General features: G+C 47.9%; 1 protein-coding gene and 1 pseudogene across 2 annotated transcripts in view; both read right to left on the reverse strand.

Moving 5' to 3' along the window:
- The window catches only part of EXOC6B (exocyst complex component 6B), a 494,441-nt gene that overhangs the window by 24,266 nt on the left and 451,721 nt on the right, over positions 1 to 18,454 (reverse strand). The window lies entirely within an intron of this gene.
- On the reverse strand, positions 5,938 to 7,417 carry LOC139019575 (interleukin-6 receptor subunit alpha pseudogene; annotated as a pseudogene).

An 18,454-nucleotide genomic window follows, 5' to 3' on the forward strand; every position in this document is an offset into this window, starting at 1 on the left:
TGGTGGCGCCCCAACCCCCTGATCGGCCCTGCTCTGTGGGTGATAGAGGGTGGCGCCCCAACCCTCCTCCACGGACCTTGCTCTGTGTGTGACAGGGTAGAGCCATAACCTCCCCTTTGGCTCTACCCTGAGTGTGACAGGGTGCAGCGCTCCAACCCTTGATCCACCCTGCTCTGTGTGTGACAGGGGGCGGTGCCCCAGCTCCCCTATCGGCCCTACTCTGTGAGTGATAGGAGGGAACTCCTCAACCCCCTGATGGACCCTGCTCTGTGAGTGACAGGGGACAGCGCCCCAACCCCTTGATTGGCCCTGCTCTGTGAGTGACAGGGGGCAGCGCCCCAACCCCCTGATCGGCCCTGCTCTGTGCGTGACAGGGGGTGGCGCCGAAACCTCCCCATTGACCCTACCTTGAGTATAACAGGGGGAGGTGCCCCAACCCCCCAATCAGTCTACCCTGAGCGTGACTGAGGGTGGCATTGCAACCTCCTGATCCGCCCTGCTCTGTGCATGATGGGGCAGCGCCCCAACTCCCCAATCGGCCCTGCTCTGAGCCTGACCAGGGGCTGCACTTAGGGATTGGGCCTGCCCTCTGCCACCCAGGAGCAGGCCTAAGCCAGCAGGTCGTTATCTCCAGAGGGGTCCCAGACTGTGAGAGGGCACAGGCCGGGCTGGGGGACCCTCCCCCCCACCGAGTGCACAAATTTTTGTGCACCGGGCCTCTAGTGCAGGTATAACTTTTAAAAACCTACTGTATACAGGAAGGTTTTCTTTTAATGGGCATCTGTAGCGGTCACCTTCAGATGTGTTGTTCTTTTGGGTCCTAAACCTTTGCTTGTCCTCAGCCTCCTCCCTAGTTCTCTCTGGTTTGTTTCCAGACAGGATGTTTAGGCATCTGATCAATTACCCTGTATGTGAGATGCTAGGAGCACTAAAAAGGAAGGAGAAGATACTGCTTCTGCCCTCAAGGAGTGTAGAATTTAGTTGGGGATCCAGACCAACATCTTGAAGTCAATAAAAGTACCATTTTTATGGATGGAATTTTGTTAACTTTGCATTAATGCTAAATAACATGAGGATATCAGTGCACTGTAAGGTATGGATCCCCACAGAAGGTTTAGAACAGCGGTTCTCAACCTGTGGGTCTCGACCCCCTTGGGGGTCAAACGACCCTTTCACAGGGGTCGCCTAAGTCCATCGGAAAACACATATATAATTACCTAATGTTTTTGTGATTAATCACTATGCTTTAATTATGTTCAATTTGTAACAATAAAATTGGGGGTCACCACAACATGAGGAACTGTATTAAAGGGTCGCAGCATTAGGAAGGTTGAGAACCACTGGTTTAGAAGGAAGAGCAGTGGACAGTGACAATGTCTTGTTCATACTGGACACCCATGTCCTAGAACAGTGCCTGACACGTAACGGACACCCAATACACATCTGTGGGACACTCCTCCCTCTCTGACCTGCCATCTATGGCAAAGCTAAGGGACCAGGTGTTTTCCAGGCCATCTGCCTTCCCAAAGGGCCCCAAGTCATTACAGTTTCCATCAGGTTGTGCAGTTTTCTGGCAGCCGCCCCAGAGGGGCTCTGCCTCAGCTAACAAGGCAGTGTGTGCTGCTTCTCTGGGGACAGTGTCCCTGGGAGCTTGGTGTGCACATCTAACGAGACTGGATTTTCTGGTGGGTGGGGGGAAGCAGCAAGGAGGTGATGCAGGTCTGCAGGGGTGAACTTGTTTCCTCAGCAAAGCAAGCGCACGCCCCCCCAATCGACACCCCGCGGCTCTCCCCTTTATCAGCAGTCTCTGCTCAGGGGAGGGCATTCCTCCATGAAATCTCTGATACTGCCGCTGGGTTACCAGAGAGCACTTGTTTACAAGGGCATTTCCTCCAAGTGTTTTCACTGAGCACATATTTGAGGGTGAGGATTAGGAAGAGCCACAGGCTGGGTCAAGTGGTATCCGTAGAAGGGAAAACACCCCCTCTCTGCCCTCTCCAGGCAGCCACAGCTCCCACTTGCCAGAGCTGAACCCGGGAAGCGGTACTGTTTTACTTTCCTCCCGCTGCCCCTGAAATGCATCCTGTCTGCACCAACTGCCTGGGCACCTGAGGCTCATCCCTCAGTGGACCAGTCTCACGCCCGCCTTGAGAGAGTCAAATACAGGTGTGCCAACAGGTGATATTGGAAAAAGCCATTCTAGTCCTGGACTCAATTTCTCTATCTATAAAATGAAACTCCAGGGCTAATTGATTTATTTTTCTTAGTTTTAGAAATTATTTATTTCACTTACAATTTTCACTTTAAATGCAAAATAGCTGATAAAAAGAAAAAAGAACACACTGAAAAACATATTATACTGACTCTTTGCCCCATATAGACACATCAGCCTTTGGAATTTGCTTTTAGGTAATTAGGTAAAAAATAAAAACAAACTTAAAACTATTATTTCTCTCCAAAAGAAAAAGTTGAGGTATTATTTAACAGATGTGTGATCTCCATCCAAAAATGGTTTCTCTATTAATTAACAGCCTTGCTACATGTGGTCCCAATCCGTTCCTTCTAAAGCAGATCTTTGTTTAAGCACGTGTTCATAAAACTGACAATGTTCCTTAATAATCATTGAGGTTGCAAAATAATATTGAATGTCAACTGTAATTGAAAAAAATAAAATAAAAATTAGCAAGTTAAAAATAATCATTAAGGTTGCCATAGAAACACACGGGGCTAGCTCCAGACCTCACAGCGGATATGCTGCTGGGAGGGCCTTTAGGGGACACTCAGGAGAACCCCAGCCAGCTGGCCTTGCAGCCACAGCCCCGCTGCCCACAGAGGAAAGCTGGGTTCTGCACTCATGGTCTGAAGGATCAACACTTGCCCCTGCTTCTCCAAATTAAGATAAATTTCTCACCAACTCCACCTGGAGCTGGATGCCAGACTCCTCCCCAGCTGAGTCAACCTTAGAGGAGGGAATACAGCTCAGCACCAAGCAGCAGGGAAGACATTCCTGAACATTCTGCAGGAGACCCACAAACCATCATCACTCCCCGCCTGCTCCACTGGGCCCCGTTCACCACCAGGTGGACTCCCACCCCAGTCCCAGCAGCAGATTCCACACCTTGTAATGGTGTTTCCTGCCCCCACTGTCTCCCCAGGAGAGCAGGGACATCAAGACAAAGTGAGCCCAGAGCCTGGCAGGAAACCACAGGGACTTGGGCTCCATCGGAGCAAAGGGCTTGCTGAGTTACCAACGGCTTTGTTGACACAGCTAATGCCACCCCTTGACATTTGAAAAACAATAGTTTATTAATGCTACAAGAATTAATGACCACTTTAGACCTTGAACAACCAGCATATTTTTAATTTTTCCAACCCAGCAGGATAAGCTGTCATATTTAATATAAATTGTCACCATCCCGACATTTCACATCTGGCTGTGTGGCAGACTGCTCCATGCATTGGGTGAGTAACATCATGGTTGAGGATAAAAGGCAGCACATGAGCTGCAGAAACACAAGCAAGAATGACCACGGACCATGGGCACTAACCATAGATTCCAGGACAGCGAAAGCTTAGGGTGTATATCTGTGTACTCTGAGCAAAGCCCACAACCCAGAGAAGACGAATACTGTTCCTTCCTTTACACTAGCTTATAAAAATGTAAAGGGGGAAAAAACGCCTCTTCAATAATAATTTTTTAAAAAGGCAATAATTTCATTACAATAATAATAGAAGCAATAGCAAGTTGGAGATGAAAGCTGCCTTGCTCTCAGCACTCACGACCTACCTGGATTTCACATCTTCCACTAGCACGTCTCCTTCCCGGCTTTGGTAATATTACAATGGTTAAAACCTTTATAAAGAGTTAAAGAACCACGGGCAGAATCACCCTTTCTCATGCAGAGTCTCACTTTTTTTATATTTGCCTTTGACAGCACTTTTGCTGTTCCCAAAGAAACTTTATAGAAAAAAACCACACACCTGAGACAGGGTCTGAAACTTGACAGACAAAGCTAGCAATGACAACGCTGCTTGCCCAAGATAGTAACAGCTTGAACCCAGCAAACAGCAAATAAAACCCGGTCGTTTTGATCCTTTGCCACCTGTCTGGTTGTTTTTCTAAAAGGGTACAGAAAAGTTTGTGGTCTGGTAAATTTTTGGTCTGTGGTTACACAACTGATTTTAATCACAGCTTCATTCTGGGACACCCCGTGGTACTTGAGGGCACTTGTCTGGGTAACCACTCTCATCACTCAATTGTCAAAGCCTGGACAGAAGATTGAGCTGAAGTGGGCTAGTCTCAGAGCCATGGCTAGACATTTAGCCGGAGCTTCAATGCCAGCTGAACGGAATCAAATTCAAGGAACTAAATAAGAGGAAGGCACCAAGGGGGATTTTTAATGAATCTTCCTCCTTCTGATAAGCAGGGCCCACGGCTGTCTGGGTGGGGATTTTCAACGGACCCCGCTTGGTCGGGGGGGGGGCGGGGGGGCAGCTTCTCAGCATCACCCCCAGAAGCTGGACATCGTGTCCTTCCCAACCTCTGGGGGGAGCAGTCACAAGCTGCTTTCCCCTAAATTAGAGGAGAAGCAACAATTTTTTTTGTTTGTTTTCACTTTTTAAGACAAAAACAAAATTTAGAATGAAACCAGAGTCTCTTCTCTATTCGGGCAGAATAATTTTTTCTCCTCCTCTTTTTCACTTGACTCAGTTCTGTGCCAAAACAAAGCGACTGTGCTTCTCCCCAAGCTATTTACATACGGATCCTCCCTCTGCTAATACGGGATCTTCCACCCTATCAAGAAAAAATAGTCAGCACTTCTTTAAAAGCCACATTAAAATACATCCTTGCCAGGTTCTTCTGTCTTTTCACATGAATATTTTCTTCCCTTGTTACTCAGGCTCAGGTGAGTGATGTGTGAGTCACACATTTGATCTCACCAATGGCAGGAGCCCTCCCCCAGGGCCAGTTCTCCTTTGGGGATGGGAGACAAGGAGGAAGGAGAACATTGGTTTTCAGAGGCTGCCCCTCACCCCATTCCGTTACTATGAGTGGAGACCCTGTCCCCACGCTCCTACTTCCTCTTTGCTTCCCTCCCCCAAAGTCCTAGGATCCAGAGAGGGAAACTGAGTTGGTGCAGTGGCTTCTGGATTCAGCAGGTGCCTAGGGTTAACATTCACACTTACCAAAATGCTAATGAAGAAATAACTGCAATTCCACTTCAAACCACCCTGTCCTGAGATACTATTCACCCCCCTCAGCTGTTTGCCACTGTGGGGAGGAAAGGCAGTCCAGAGCTTCCCCAGCCTGGGCGACTGACGAAATGCCATCCTCAGGCCTAGAAAAACTGAACTGCAAAAGGGCTCCAAGAGTTGGAACTAGAAGATGAAACTGTGCAGTGGGCCAGGAGATGGGCGAGGGGGGGTGTCTGGCTGGAAATCCGCCCCACCTCAGGGGGTGCAGCTTGTGGAGCTGTGTCAGGTGTGCAGGTGGCCAGCAGCTTGTCCACAGGAAGCCCAGGGCCTGAAGCCTCTGCAGATGCCTGGCTCTGCCCTGAGTTCCACGGGACTCTTGACACAGCTCTCTGTGCAGGGCCAGCGTTCACTGTGACCCCTGCAGGCAGGGCTTTGGGGAAGTGTTTCAAAAACTCAACCACCTCTTCCTTCTGAACAGGTACAGCAGCAAACCTGTCTTTACCCAGCGTAAAACCTTCTGTAACAGCGAAGCCAGAGGCCCACGCACCTGAGATGAGCTGAAATGACAGTGAGAAGCCAGCTGTGCTTTGTCATCCACACAGTTCAGCAGGCCTGCACCCCAGCCGGCCAGGTGCCAGCCAGCCAGCTGTTGCGGGAAGGAGTCTCTGTTGCTGATGTCATAGGGCTCGGTGGGCCATAGGTATCAGGTCAGCTGTGCCTCAAGGTGATATCCGACCAAGGCTACTGGGAGACACTGGTGGGAAGATGGGGGGGGAAGAGCACTGGGGTGGGCTTGGGCCTCTCAGGGACCAGCTGTCCCACAGAATAAGGTGGGTGCAGGCTCATCTTGCCTTCTTTCAGGGCCTGCAGTTCCCACATCTTCTGGAACCTCAGGACAACACCAAGGCTCCCTCCAGCCACCAGGAGTGTGTACACTGCTGTTGGAGGATCTTGCACTGTCGTATCTGCAGGATAATTAGAGGGAATATTTTCATCGTCTTCATTGGCAGTAGGTGCCTTCATGGCGGGGACACCTCCTTCGTGGTCTCAGTTGAAAACCTCGTGGATTCATGCCCTGGCCGGTGTGGCTCAGTTAGATGTTATCCTGTGCACCAAAAGGTTGCATGTTCAAGTCCTGGTGAAAGTACATGCCTGGGTTGCAGACTCGATCCCCAGTAGGGGGTGTGCAGGAGGCAGCCAATTGATGTTCTGTACTCACACAGATCGATGTTTACCTCTTCCTCTTCTCCCTGTCCCTTCCTCTCTCTCTGTCCAGAGGGTGTCCATGACCTCCTAGCTCCACTCACTCCACAGGCCATGCCCAAACTCCTCCTGGGCTCGTAGCTGCACCACGTGCCTCAGGCCTCTCCAGGCATCACGGATGGTGCAGTGATGCTGGAGCTCCGTGACACACATGTTGTGAATGTCTTGGATCGTTCAGCCCGCTATCGGAGCTCAAACTGTAGGCTGTAGAAACAGGAATTCCAGGAGGCAGGTCTTGCCAGGTAACAATGAGCCAGCGGTGTTTTCTGTCCACAGCGGTGACGGTGATGTTGATGGGTAGGTTAGGCTGCAGGGTTCCCTACCCCTCAAATGTTTGGGGTCTGCTGGACTTGCTGCTGGCACTGGTGGTGACGCACAGGGACACAGCGTAGAAAGAGTCGTCTCCCTCTGGGACTCCTGAGAATACCAGCATAGCTCCTGGGAGTCTTCCACGGGACCGCACGGAAACGGAAACTTCCTCACCGACAGCACAGCCTTGGTCCTCGGGGAGGGAGGGCTCTGAGGCCACCACTCACAGTGGATGTTGCTGATGGGGCTCTTCTGGAAGCAGGAGAGCTGAGGCTCTGGGGGAACAGCCACCCACAAGCACACAGCTCCAACTGGGCGGCCGCCCTGGTGGCATGAGTAGTTTCCAGGGTCGCTGAGCTGCGCAGATCTCAGAAGCGGCCTCCTTCCCCAACCAGCCAGTCTGCGGTGGTTCGAGCCTGTCACCTGATTCCTGAGCACCCAGTGAACCGTGGCATTGTCTCCCGGTCAGATGCATTCATTTTCTCACTGACTCGGTAATGAAGATCTATCGTGAATGCCTATCATGTGCCAAAGAGTGCAAAGCCGTAAGAGAAACAAACACTTTGCCCCTGCTTAAGAGGGAACATCCTACCACACACACTGTAGGCCAGCTTTACGGAGATTTTAATGAGGCACCATGAGGCACCATGCCTCTCGAGGTTCCTAGGTGATGTGCAGACTTAGGAGTGATTGTCAATCACACAACTCCCACTTCTCACTGCAAATATAGTATGTGGCCAGGCAGCATAGCCAGAGGTCACCGTGAAACCAAGGTGACTGCAAATAAAAGTATGTTTTGTTTTGTAACCCTCAGAGGCTGTGTGAGGGATTTAGAAGACTGTATGTATGTCAGTTTGGTTTACCTGTTCTTTCGGTTTACCTTTCTCTGCCAACCAGTGTTACCTTATGCTGCTTTAAGTTTTATCCCAGTCATTCTCAATGGTGGGTTTTCCCCAAACCATGGGGCCCTGTACTGCCCTAAGGAGAGTCTAATGATAGGAGCATTAGAGGTGGGGGGCGGGGAGACTCCAAGGCTCCATTGCTTTGGAATATGCCAAGGGCATTTCTCCCTCTGGCCCAAGAATGCTGTGTCAGAATGAGTGCTGTTCCCAAGGTGGTCTAGCCTTGGTTGGTGCCTCTTTGTAGAAAGATGGCATCTTTGTCCTTGGGGGATCTGAAGCATATTTAGATGTAGCGACCAAAAACAGTGTTTCAAGGGTGTAATGGTGGCCATCGGCTACCAACATAGCTTTTTATCTTTGTCTGATTCAGCTCTGAGTCCTTCCCGCAGTTCCAGCTTCTTGGAGCAGGGCAGGCTGTTTTATGTCTTCTTGTAGAGATTTGCTTTAATTACTAACATATTATACAGATAAACTCAAGTTTCCAACACACACAGGAATAGAACAGCCCTAGAAAATAATGGCCCTATAAAAGAGGACTTGGAGTTGCTAGTACTGAGAAGGGATAAAAGAACAGAGTAATAAAAAAAAATTAAATGTCAGTATCAAGCATATTAACTGAACTGACAATCCCTGTGTGAATAATAAAACACCTTCCACTTAATAATACAAAAGTGCATTTGACTTAGATAATAACGGGGGAAATGAACCGAGAACTTGCATCTTGTTTCCTTCCAGGTCTCCCCTCACAGCCTCTAATCTTACTTAAGAGAAACAGAGTTTGAGCTTATTGCATAATCAGCCTTTCAGGGGTGAGTGGAGGGAGATGACTCCCAAAGTCTCCTTTTGCACTGAAAGTGAACAACCAGGCACGAATGCCAGTTGCAGTACATAATGCTTGGGGTAAATATAAAACAGTTCTTACCAGAGTAGAACTTGAGGCACTCGAAGGAGAGACGGTAGGCTGTACAGCAGATGATGTTTCAAAAGATGATTGCATCAGTATCTCCCATCCCATGCGCTCTTTTGCCAAAGTAACCTTTCCACTCACCATCAAGAGGTGGAGTCTCTTTCCCCTCCCTCTGAATCCGAGGTGGCCCCAGGACTTGTTTTCATCAAGAGAACATAAGGAGTGACGCTGTATACCTTCTGAGGCTGGGCCTCAAGAGGTCAGAGTTTCTGCTTCAGGACTTGGAACAGTCATTCTAGAAATCTGGTTGCCAGGTAAAGAAGGCTAAGCTACCCAGGTAGAGAGGCAGATGGAGGGTACCAGCCTCCTAACAACCCTGCCAAGGTGCCACTTGTGAGTGTCACCATCCTGGCTCTCCACCCCAGCTGCCGTCTGATTGCAACGTCATGAAAGACGCCCTGTAACGCGGAACTGCCCAGCTGAGCCCTGGCCACATTCCTGACCCACCGAACTGTGAACGAAGAAATCCCACGCCAAATGCTTGTTGATTCAAGTCACTAAGTTTTGGGGTAGCTTTTTAACGTGGCAAAATATAATCAAAACAGGTAATAACCTCGCTCCTAGATAGATTCTAGGAGCACGCTAAGTCATTTGTGATGGGAACTCAGGCAGAGGGAGTTTGAGGCTTCAAACTCACCTTTCTGGTTTTAACAATCCCTGAACATGAGTAAAGAGAAGGGAGGAATTCTCCTAGAGACTCCATAGTGAGTCTTGCTAGGATTTCTGTAGGGGAGTTCCCGATAGGAAGCCTTCCAGGGGGACTTGGGGGAAATTGGTTTTTCTCTGTAGGCTGGTAGCTCTTGAAACAGAAACTCTGCATTATCGCCCAGAAGAGGCTCCAGTGAGGCTTTTTGCCCACTACCCTTAGAGCCCCTTCCTGCTGAGGAAAACCGAAGTCAAGAAGGAGTCACTCCCATTCATGCTGTTTTGGATATTGAGAATTGCTGCTGGTGCCTGGGGCACAGGCTGTGCTCTGCAGTATCCTCCCTGATGACTGTGTGTGGCCACACCACTGTGGCCGCCCAAGTCCCTTCTTCGTGTCTGCTTCTGGCTGGGATTCCCTAGCCAGTCAACCCAGCGTCCCCGTAACCACGTCTGCTCTTTCCCTCACACTAGCCGACTGTCCACTCATCAGCTGACGTGCAGTTAGAAGACACCTGGTGTGTGGAGGGGGCCACTTGCAGGCTTCCTCCTTCATGACCATATCAGTGCCACTGGCGGGAGGCTCTCACTGGCCATATGGGATTGATCTGACTTAATGAACAGAAGCACAGGATGAGGGCTCAGGAGAGGTTTCCCAAAAGGTTTCACGGATGCTGTGTTTTACGTGTGAAGATTTTGTTTTGGGGCTGCGAACTCTTTAAAACAAACCGTGGAGGTCATTGTTAATGGGAGAAGGATAGCTCGCCTAGCTTCTGTCAAGACCCACTGCTCTCAGGGAGGAAATGCAGCAAACTGGGCGGGGCCTTTTCACAATGATGCACCTTTGAAGAGCACTGCCGAATGCCCCACCTCATCAATCACAAGAGTGTAGCTTGCCCAGCAAACGGGGAGCAAGAGCTGCTCGTGAGGCAGCCACGTCTCTCCTCTTGCTGAATAGTGAGAGAGGGCCATATACTCTCACCTTCTCCACTTGCCTTCCAAACACCTCCTCTCTGGGCAGGCTGAGTACAGAAAGAAGGATGGACATTCAAATTAGTAAGTTTTATTGTTGAGTGTCTCTCCTCTGAGGTCAGATGTGAGGGGAGAAATCTTGTTTCATGTTTGGGTTGCCCTGGGCTAGACACAATTTCCATCATGTCCCTTTGGTTTACTGCCCTACCATCACCCAGTGACCAAGAAGGCTAAAGCAGATACATCTTCTGCCTCATACTGCCTTTCCAACATGTCTCCCTCTCCGACTAACACAATGCTCATTGCTGAAACTTAACTTCCAAGAAAGATGTCACTGTATTACACAAAAGTGACCAAGGAAATAAGAGCAGAGTAAAAACTTCACAGGAAAGAACAGCTCTTGAACATGTCAAACAGCTAAGGTTGCAGGACCTACTAGCCTGAAACTTAAAGAAAGACAGGACGCCTCATGCAGACAGGAGATATGACCACTTGATCACTAGGGGCAGACGTTGGGTGCCCGGCAAGCTGGTAAGAAGAAGTTAGGTAAAGGTGTTAACACATTCCTACAGGCCGAGTGTGGACTAGCCTGAGAGCACAGACCCTCCGGGGATAATACACCCAACAGGCATCCGTACCCGTCAGGCGACTCTTCCCCACGGGCCTCAGTGCTCATGCGACATTAGGAGCAGCACAGGAGACCTGAGAAGACTTCCTTCGTGGTGGAAGCCTGGGGGAGATGTACAGTAGTCACTTCAGGGAGGAAACAAAGCCCTGCCCTGATGCTTCTGTCCTGCCTCGGCCACGAAGCCATAAGCCTTAAGCTGCTGAGGAAAGGAGGGCAGCATTCCTGGCGGAGGGGAAGATGTAGTGCAGCTAGAGAAAAATCAGAAGAAAAAAAACCACCAAAAAGCCAGCCACCACCCTGTGTCCATGGGGGAGACAGGAAAAGGAGCGGGTCCAGATCATGAGAGATCCCTTACTGCTGGAGAGGGGGACAGGTTCACTGAGAAAGAAAACGCAAACACCTCCACTCCTTAACACGAAGCCAGCAAGCAACGAAGCACCAGTAAACTGCCGGAAGAAAGGCCCTCTGAGAGGGAGCAGAGGGAAGACATAAACCAAGGATTTCCACTCTTCATGTTTTCTTATTGATTAAATTCAGATGATTCACTTTGGGCAAGAATATTACACAACCGATACTGCTTTCTTCCCCTCAGTGCATCCTATCGAGTGGCACATGATTGGAAATTATCCTATGACTGATGATCTCTTTGATCACTTGATTAGGGAGATGGCTTCCAGACTTCTCCACTGTAAAAGTATTCTTCCCCCACATAATAAGTGTTTTATGGGGAGGTACTTTGAAATAATATTAATACCCCATCCTCATCTAACTTTCAATGTATTTAGTCATTTATTTATTAAAACATATTTTTATTGATTTCAGAGAGGAAGGGAGATGGAGTGAGAGAGAGAAACATGGATGAGAGAGAAACATCCATTGGCTGCCTCCTGCACGCCCCCTACTGGGAATCAAGCCTGCAACCTGGGCATGTGCCCTGACCAGGAATTGAACCCTGACCTCCTGGTTCATAGGTCGACACTCAACCACTGAGCCACACCAGCTGGGCATTAATCAATTATTTAATATCTGTATGGACTTGTGGTTTCTTATTTTTTTAATATAATTTGCTACTATAATAATTTACTTTGGTGCTTGAATTATCTCCAATTTAGCCAATGGAGGCTCCTTGAAGCTGGCTTCTGGATCCTTCTGACAACCCCCCACTATTCTTTAAGTACTTGGTTTCTAGTACAAAAAGATGTTCTAGGCTCATCTTGTACTTTCCCTGGGAACAGTCATTTGTCTGAAATGCCCTGATTTCTTTTAGTGGAGAATTATATTGAGAATCTGAGACATAGCACTGGAGATTCTTGCTCTTTGCCACAGGGTATTACTGCTTCCAGAAAATAATCAGGAAATATATGTAATATATATGTTTTTATAGAGCAGTGGTTCTCAACCTTCCTAATGCCGCGACCCTTTAATACAGTTCCTCATGTTGTGGTGACCCCCAATTTTATTGTTACAAATTGAACATAATTAAAGCATAGTGATTAATCACAAAAACAATATGTAATTATATATGTGTTTTTCGATGGTCTTAGGCGACCCCTATGAAAGGGTCGTTCGACCCCCAAAGGGGTCGAGACCCACAGGTTGAAAACCGCTGTTATAGAGGTGTATATACAACATATTAACATACACGTTTCCCTCTGTATTTACTTCTATATTTATGTATAATAAAAACCATGTGTTCACACTATAGGGTTCACTGGAGTTCTTTCCCCTCCCATAGCTGTAGCCCCTTCTCTGAGAGTTAGAAATTGGCTTCCATTATCCTTAATATTTAATCTACCTTCCGGATATCCTATCTCTGTTGCCACCCTCTCCTTTTTCTGTTTGGCTCTGACTCCCCTTTCTAGACAGCTTTCCACGTGCAAGCCCGCCTCATGCAGCCTCGGTGCTCCAGTTCCCCAGGCCAGACCACCCTCAGAGCGTGCTCTTCTTGGGTTGCATGGGCTCTGACACCTGAGCTGCCCCACCCCCATGCATGCACCCTACCTGCCTTCCCCTGGTGGGCTCTGACACCTGAGCCGCACTGCCCCCATGCCTTATCCTGGTGGGCGTGACTCCTGAGCCTCCCCATACATGCACATCTTCCTGCCTTATCCTGGTGGGCTGTGACTCCTGAGCCACACCACGCCCATGCATGCACACCTTCCTGCCTTCCCCTGGTGGGCTGTGGCACCTGAGCCGCACCACCCCCATGCCTTATCCTGGTGGGCTGTGACTCCTGAGCCACAACACGCCCACGCATGCACCCTACCTGCCTTATCCTGGTGGGCTGTGACTCCTGAGCCACACCACGCCCATGCATGCACCCTACCTGCCTTATCCTGGTGGGCTGTGGCACCTGAGCCGCATCGCCCCCGTGCATGCAGCCTACCTGCCTGGTGGGCTCTGATACTGTACGCCAACCCACCTCTCTGTAGGGATGCCTTCATGCCCTGCTGGGCTCTGGTTCCTCACACCAGGCCACACTCCACTCATAGGCACCTTCCTCATCCTGCTCAGACTCTAACACTCATGCCAGGCCATTCCTTTGCAGAAACACCTCCTCACCCTTCATTTTGTTTTTTGAATATATAAATGCTTAAAGACTATGGGAAATAAGCAGAATGATGAAAGCTTAGAGTTGACCAAATGCTGTCTCAGTTTTCATAAAAGAGAATCAAATGGATGCTGAAAACTAAAATAAGATAGACATCTCATATACTGTCACTAATGTTGTTTGGCACAGTCATTTTATTCCTGCTAGTTTATTCTGGATCATTTGACCTGCTTAAAAAAAAAAAAAAAAAAAGCTTATAGACCAAAATGATCACAACAGATTTATTTATAACTTAAAATTGGCAACATCGGGCGGCGTAGGGAGCGGACCTGTGTGTGCTGCTCTCTCACAGCATCATTGAAACTATCAACTATGAAGTAAACAACCGCCACTCAGAACCATGGGGAAGTTGGCCCAGTGGGAGATCTACAACTGGAGGAAAAGAAAGAAGCGCAGTGAGACTGAGTGGGAGCTACGGAGGCACCAAAACCAGAGGTACGCAGTCACACGCCACGCGGGCTGCAAATGGATTCTCGGTTTTTTACGAACCCTCGAATCCTCTGGGCTTGCTCGGGGCGGGTCTCTGAGGCCCCAGATCCCACAGGGAGAGGCGGCCACGGCCTTGCAGTGGTCGGAGAGCGAGGGAAGCTCTGATACGCGGCTGCTCGCCGGCACCGGCACCGAGGGACAAGAAGTCCTGGTGTCCCGGGGAGGCAAGGGGCGCGGAGACGCCGCCATCGCTATTTCCTCCACGCTGGCGACTCCCTGTGACCCCGCCCTACCCTCAGGGCTGTGCCAGAGGCACAAGAGGGAATGACTGTGCTTTTACAAACTCTCAAATCCACTGAGCTGGTTCGGGCGGGTCTCTGAGGCCCCAGGCCCCAAGGCGAGAGACGGCACGGCCTTCCAGCGGTCAGGAAGCGAGGGAGGCTCTGGCGCTCGGCTGCTCGCCGGCACTGGGGGACACAAAGTCCTGGAGTCCTGGATAGGCAAGGGGCCGCTGAGTCTCCGCCCCGGCGACTCCCTGTGACCCCGCCCTACGCAATTTACATTCCCACCTGGGCTGTGCCAGACCCACAAGTAGAAGCGCCTTTTCTTCTGCAAACTTTCAAATCCACTGAGCTGGTTCAGGCGGGATCATGAAGCACCAGACCCTACGGGGAGAGGCAGCACGGCCTTGCAGCCATCAGAAAGCGAGGGAGACTCTGTTGCACAGCTGCTCGCCGGCACTGGGGGACACAAAGCCCTGGCAGAGAGTCAAGGGGCCGCGGAGACTCAGCCAGTGCTATTTGCTCCGCCATGGCGACTCCCTGAGTCTCAGCCTTAATCAATTTACATCCCCATCCAAGCTGTGCCAGGTGCACAAAAAGACCCACCTGCGCTTTTGCAGCCTATCCCAACAAATTGCAGACTTCAACTGCTCGCAGCCATGAGAGACACACTCAAGAAGCAGACCCAGGAGAACCAGGATGGCGGCATAAGGAAGAGACCTGTGCGTGCTACCTCACACAACAACATCGAAACTACCAAATATCAGACAAACACCTATCATACAGAACCATGGGAAAGTTGGCCCAGTGGAAGCTCTACAACTGGAAGGAGAGAAAGAACATTGAGACTGAGTAGGATGTGACACCAAGTACAGAGCCCAACCCAACAAACTGCAGATTTCAACTCCTCGCATAGAAAGAAGCGCATAGAGACTGAGTAGGATGTGCTGAAGCACCAAGTACAGAGCCCATCCCAGCAGGCTGCAGATTTCAGCTCCTTGCATCTGGGAGGGACGCAATCGGGGGGCAGAGTCGGGTCCGGGGCCGGCCAGGGCTGGGCCTGACCCCGGTGAGGTCGAAACGGCCCCGGCGTGGTAGGGACAACCCTGGTCAGGTTGAAACGGCCCCCGTGAGGTAGGGACGAAGCTTCACAGACAAAAAAGGGCTAAGGGAGTTTATCACCACCAAGCCAGCCATGCAAGAAATGCTAAAGGGACTGGTGTAAAAAGAAGAAATATCAAGCTCAGAAAGAAAACAGCCACACACACACACACACAAAAAGAAATGGCTACAAACAAATACCTTTCAATAATAACTTTAAATGTAAATGGACTAAATGCTCCAACCAAAAGACATCGAGTGGCTGAATGGATAAAAAAACATGACCCATACATCTGCTGTCTACAAGAGACCCACCTCATTAGAAGGGACTCACACAGACTGAAAGTGAAGGGATGGAAAAATATCTTTCACGCAAATGGAAAGGAAAAGAAAGCTGGGGTAGCAATACTTATATCTGACAAAGTACATCTCAAAGTGAAGGCCATAACCAGAGATAAGGAAGGCCACTTCATAATACTAAAGGGATCAATACAACAAGAAGATATAACCCTGGTAAACATATATGCACCCAATGCAGGAGCACCCACATACATAAGAAAACTTCTGGAAGATATCAGGGGAGAGATCGACAACAATACAATCATAGTAGGGGACTTTAATACACCACTGATATCACTGGATAAATCCGCTAGACAAAAACTCAGCAAAGAAACAGCAATCCTAAATGACTCACTAGATCAGATGGACTTAATTGACATCTTCAGAACACTTCACCCCACAGCTGCGGAATATACATTCCTCTCAGGTGCTCATGGGACATATTCAAAAATAGACCACATATTGGGTCACAAGCAAAGTCTCCACAAATTCAAGAAGATTGAAATCATAAAAAGCTTCTTCACAGACCACGATGGCATAATGTTAGAAATAAACTACAATAAAAACAACCCAAAATACTCAAACACTTGGAAGCTGAATAGCATGTTATTAAATATTGATTGGGTTACCGATGACATCAAAGAAGAAATTAAAAACATCCTGGACACTAATGACAATGAAAACACAACAATCCAAAACCTCTGGGACACAATGAAAGCAGTCCTGAGAGGGAAGTTTATAGCTCTACAGGCCTATCTCAAAAAACAAGAAAAAATGGTAGTCAATCATCTAACTCTACAACTCAAAGAATTAGAAAGAGAGCAACAAGAAAACCCCAGAGTGAGCAGAAGGAAGGAGATAATAAAGATTAGAGCAGAAATCAATGAAATAGAGACCAAAAAAACAATACAGAAAATCAATGAAACCAAGAGCTGGTTCTTTGAAAGGATAAACAAGATTGACAAACCCCTAGCCAGGCTCACCAAGAAGCAAAGAGAGAGGTCCCAAATAAACCAAATCAGAAATGATAGAGGCGAAATAACAACAGACCCCACAGAAATACAAATGATTGTTAAACAATACTACGAGCAACTCTACTCCAACAAACTGGACAACCTGGAGGAAATGGACAAATTCCTAGAAAAATACAACATTCCAAAACTCAATCAGGAAGAATCTAAAAACCTCAATAGGCCAATAACTATGGAAGAAATTGAAGCAGTCATCAGAAAGCTTCCAGCAAACAAAAGCCCAGGGCCAGACGGCTTCACAGGGGAGTTCTACCAAACATTCAAGGAAGAACTAAAACCTACCCTCCTCAGACTACTACAAAAAATTCAAGAGGAAGGAACGCTTCCAAGCTCATTCTATGAAGCCAGCATCACCCTAATACCAAAACCAGGTAAAGACATCACAATGAAAGAGAATTACAGGCCAATATCCCTCATGAACATAGATGCCAAAATCCTCAACAAAATCTTAGCAAATCGGATCCAGCAGTACATCAGAAGGATCATACACCATGACCAAGTAGGATTCATCCCAGAGATGCAAGGATGGTACAACATCCGTAAATCAATAAATGTGATACATCACATAAACAAATTGAAAGAAAAAAACCACATGGTCATATCAATTGATGCAGAAAAAGCATTCGACAAAATCCAACACCCATTTTTGATAAAAACTCTCAGAAAGGTGGGAATAGAAGGATCATACCTCAACATAATAAAAGCCATATATGACAGGCCCACTGCCAACATCATACTCAATGGACAAAAACTAACACCATTTCCCCTAAGAACAGGAACAAGACAGGGATGCCCACTCTCACCACTCCTGTTCAACATAGTACTGGAAGTATTAGCCATTGCAATTAGGCAAGAAGAAGGAATAAAAGGCATCCAAATTGGAAAAGAGGAAGTAAAACTGTCCTTATTTGCAGATGACATGATATTATACATACAAAACCCTAGAGACTCCATCAAAAAGCTACTAGACTTAATACATGAATTTGGCAATGTAGCAGGATACAAAATTAACCCCAAGAAATCTGAGGCATTTCTATACACCAACAGTGAACTTTCAGAAAGGGAGATCAGAAAAACAATCCCATTTACCATCGCACCAAAAAAATTAAGATACCTAGGAATAAACTTAACTAAAGAGGTTAAAGACCTCTACTCAGAAAACTACAGGACGTTGAAAAAAGAGATAGAGGAAGACATAAACAGATGGAAGAACATACCATGTTCTTGGATTGGTAGAATCAACATCATTAAAATGTCCATACTACCCAAAGCAATCTATACATTCAACGCACTTCCCATTAAAATACCAATGGCCTTCTTCAAAGATCTAGAACGAACTCTCCAAAAATTCATCTGGAATAAAAAAAGACCCCGAATAGCTGCAACGATCCTGAGAAAGAACAAAGTAGGTGGGATCTCAATGCCAGATATCAAACTGTATTACAAAGCCACTGTTCTCAAAACTGCCTGGTACTGGCACAAGAACAGACATATAGACCAGTGGAATAGAATAGAGAGTCCAGAAATTAGCCCGAACCAATATGCTCAATTAATTTTTGACAAAGGAGGCATGAACATACAATGGAGCCAAGATAGTCTCTTCAATAAATGGTGTTGGGAAAATTGGACAGACATATGCAAGAAAATGAAACTAGACCACCAACTTACACCATACACAAGAATAAACTCAAAATGGATAAAGGACTTAAATGTACGACAGGAAACCATAAAAATTCTAGAAGAATACAAAGGCAACAAAATCTCAGACATATGCCAAAACAAT

The sequence above is a fragment of the Myotis yumanensis genome, unplaced genomic scaffold (genome assembly GCF_028538775.1).
Source record: "Myotis yumanensis isolate MYYU_CA2020_CCGP unplaced genomic scaffold, mMyoYum1.0.hap1 SCAF_11, whole genome shotgun sequence".
Lineage (NCBI taxonomy): Eukaryota > Metazoa > Chordata > Mammalia > Chiroptera > Vespertilionidae > Myotis > Myotis yumanensis.